General features: G+C 38.3%; 1 non-coding gene across 1 annotated transcript; it reads left to right on the top strand.

The window, feature by feature from the left end:
- The first annotated feature begins 3463 nt into the window (after positions 1 to 3463).
- Positions 3464 to 3568, top strand: LOC145633476 (small nucleolar RNA R71). Its single transcript, XR_014112800.1, has one exon. It is a non-coding gene; the product is annotated as a small nucleolar RNA R71 (small nucleolar RNA).
- Positions 3569 to 3979: the final 411 nt, after the last annotated feature.

Below are 3979 nucleotides of genomic sequence, written 5' to 3'. Positions count from 1 at the left end.
TGGACATATATATAAATCACATGAAGTTTCTTATCAACTCTTTAACCTAAAACTCCTCTAATAGCCGTATCACTTGCATCACACATTAACTCAAATGGAAAATCCCATCTTGGAGCTTAAACAATTGGAGTGAAGATTAGAGCTTTCTTCAACATATTGAATGCCTCCAAACACTTGTCATCGAATACAAACTCAGCATGTTTTTGAAGAAGATCATTGAGGGGCTTTGCAATGAGTAAAAAATCTTTAATAAATCTTCTATAGAACCCGACATGGCCCAAATATGATCTCATCCCTTTCACATTGACCGAAGGTGGCAACTTTTCGATAACCTCAATCTTCGCCTTGTCAACCTCTATGCCCTTGTGGGAAATTTTGTGCCCAAGAACTATTCCTTCTTGAACCATGAAATGACATTTTTCCCAATTTAACACCAAGTTCACTTTCTCACATCTTGCCAAATACTTTTCAAGATTTTCGAGGCATGCTTCAAAGGAAACTCCACCTACGAAAAAATCATCCATAAACACGTCCATCTCCTCCTCCAACATATCTCCAAAGATACTCATCATACACAGTTGGAAAGTGGCGGGAGCATTACAAAGGCGGAATGACATTCTCCTATAGGCAAAGGTACCATAGGGACAAGTAAAAGTAGTTTTCTTTTGGTCATTGGGATGAATAGGAATTTGGAAAAATCCCGAGTAACCATTAAGGAAATAATAATACTTCTGCCTCGTTAGTCTTTCAAGCATCTGATCAATGAAAGGAAGGGGGAATAAGCATCTGATCAATGAAAGGAAGGGGGAAGCATCTGATCAATTAAGGATGTGTTTATACGTCTATAGTTTATACACATCCTCCAACCGGTGACGTCCTTGTTGGAATAAGCTCACCTGTTTCATTCTTGACAACGATCATGCCTCCCTTCTTTGGAACGACATGAACGGGTGAGACCCATCTAGAGCTTGAGATGGGGAATACGATTCCCGCATCTAAAAGCTTAATAATCTCTTTCTTCACTACCTCCCCCATTTGGGGATGTAATTTCCATTGTCGTTCAGTAGAAGAAACAGCACCCTCCTCAAGGGTTATGTGGTGCATATATAAAGCGGGGCTTATACCTTTGAGGTCATCAATAGTATAACCCAAAGCACCTTGGTGCTTTCTCAAAAAACCGCATAACGCTTGAGCTTGGCTTTTACTCAAAGATGTGCTAAAAATCACGGGGTAAGTAGAATTTGGGCCTAAGAATTCATACCTTCGGTGTGATGGTAAAGGTTTAAGCTCTACCATAGGAACACCTTTACCTTCCTTGATTGAAGCCGCTTGCAAAGCATCTTGGCTTGAGATATTCATGCAAATTTGCTCATCACTTTCCTCAACGCTTCCATCTAACAATTTCTTATACAAAGCCATGTCCTTGCTATGAGCACCTATCTTTTCCTTGTTCAACAAAACATACTCAAGAGGATCATAGTTGTGAGCAAGTGCTCATGCATTGAATGTACAAGATTATTTAAAATTTCAACTCTCATGAAATTCTCAAGAGATGAAGAAGGATATTTCATACTGTCATTCCAACCAAATTCAACTCCCTCATCTCCAATTTTAAGTGAAATCTTAGCACTTTTGACATCAATCAAAGCACCCGAAGTAGCAAGAAATGGTCTACTAAGAATAATAGGAATTGTAATATCCTCATCTAGGTCAAGGACCACAAAATCTACCGGAATGATGAACTTTCCTATCCTTAAGGGGACATCTTCTACCTTTCCCCTTGGGATCCTAATTAATCTATCGGCTAATTGCAAGGTAATGTTGGTAGGTAAAAGTTCTCCCTTCTCTAGTCTTTGATATATCAAGTATGGCATAATGCTAACACTAGCTCCTTAATCACACAAGGCATTATCAATTTGAATTTTATAAATAGCATAAGGGATAGAAAAGTTTCCGGGATCCTTCTACTTAGGTAGGATTTTGTTCATTATGATTGCACTACAACTCTCGGTCAAGTTAACCGTTTTTCGCCACATCACATGTTCTTTTTCCACTCAAAATCTCTTTTAGGAGCTTTGCATAATTTGGCATTTGTTCTATCACATCGGTAAAAGGAAGAATAAGATGAAGTTGTCTAAGCATCTCTGTATATTTCCAAAATTGCTTGTCTAACTTGTGTCTATTAAACTTTTGGGGGGTAAGGGAGCTTAGGTTTGTAAACTTCTCTTTATCTCTCTTTCACCTTCTCAACTTGTTCCTTATTGAATTCCTCAACTAAAGTATTCTCATCTCCCTCATTCTCAATTTAGCCATTGCTAGGACTATCTTTAGCATCACTCTTCTTAGAGATTTCACTCCTAGGGACCCTACCACTTCTAGTTACAATAGCATTCATAGGGCTCTTAAGATCTAAGCTTGGTGAAGTCAAAGAAGAAAGATTTGTAAATTCCTTAAACTCATTAGCCAATTGACAAATTTGGGTCTCCAACCCCTTATGGCAAGTTAACATGTCATTGAATTTCTCATTGCTTAGGGTCATGTAGGTGTCCAACAATTTGTCTTGCTTCTCTATGACACCTTACAAGAAACTCCTAGAGGAAAATTATTGATCATACAAATTATCACTATGCTCTTGGGTATTTGGAATAAATCCAACTGGAGCATCTGTTTGAACATTTGATTGGAAATTTCCCCTACTTTGAACGTTCCAATTACCTATACATTGATTTTGGCCACTATCGTGATTATGGTTACCATAACCTTGGTTATAGTCCCCATATCCTTGGCCATGACCTTTGTTATATTTCCCGTACTTTGATTGTTATATCTACCATAATTCCCTTGGATTCCATGGTTTCTATAACCGCCATTTTGGTAATAATTATCATAGTTCATTTGGTTGTGATAATTCCTACTTCCAACATTCCTTTTAGCATCAAATCTTGGTCCAACATTGTTATTAGCAACTAAGTTCACATGTTAATTCTCACTCCCAACATATTCAGTACAAGGAACATTAGGGCAAATAGAAGCATCATGGTCATTCATTCCACACAATTCACAAAACCATCATTCTCTAATCATGCAACAAGAAGATGGAGGAGAGTTAGAAGAAGAAGTACCTATCCCCTTAATTTGGGAGGGAAGAATTGGTGCTTGTGAGGTCCCGCTCTCGATCTTATACTTGATAGAAACTACCTCCTTTCCTAAATCCAAAATTTGAATCGACAAATTGTTGGTAGCATTGAGTAGTTCCATTGAGCATCCCATTATAATACTCATGTTTATCGACTCCTTCTCACCATCTTGCCATTCCATGTAGTTTCTAACTATATCCTCAATGATACCTACAACCTCTTCCTTAGTGTTATTCATTATTGGGTATCCGGCTCCGGCATCTAGACTTGCTCTCCCTTGAGGATTCAAACCGCCATAAAAAAATTGAATGATTAGGAAAGTGGGGATCCCATGGTAAGGACACTCACGTTGATACTCTTTTTATCTCTCCCATGCTTCATAAAGACTTTCACTAGACTTTTTCTTGAAACTTGAATCAAAGCTCTTGCCTTCGCCGTTTTCTTTTAATGGAAGAAACAGGAAAGGAATTCCTTGGTGACTTCATCCCAAGTTCTCAAATAATTAGTCTTCACTTCCTTGTCTAGCCACTCTTGAGCTCTTCCAATTAGAGAAAAAGGAAATAGCTTAAGCCTTATGAATTCTTGAGCTACCCTGTTCACCTTAATTGTGTTGCAATATTTCTCGAATTCCTGAAGATGATTTAGGGGGCTCTCATTCATTCCTCCACTATGTGGTCGCCTTTCAATAAAAGTTATCATTAACGGCTTGATTTCAAAGTCACTATCCGGTATCAATAATAGAGCAATCCCGCTCTCATACTTGTATGCACCCGGAGTACCCAATTCCTTCAATGTAACCCTTGGGATATCTACCATGTTAACTTGCACACACAAACTCAAAG

The sequence above is a fragment of the Chenopodium album genome, chromosome 5 (assembly GCF_948465745.1).
Source record: "Chenopodium album chromosome 5, dcCheAlbu1.1, whole genome shotgun sequence".
Taxonomy (NCBI): domain Eukaryota; kingdom Viridiplantae; phylum Streptophyta; class Magnoliopsida; order Caryophyllales; family Amaranthaceae; genus Chenopodium; species Chenopodium album.
The sequence above is the reverse complement of the archived record's forward strand: the minus strand, read 5'-3'. Positions and strand labels throughout refer to the sequence as shown.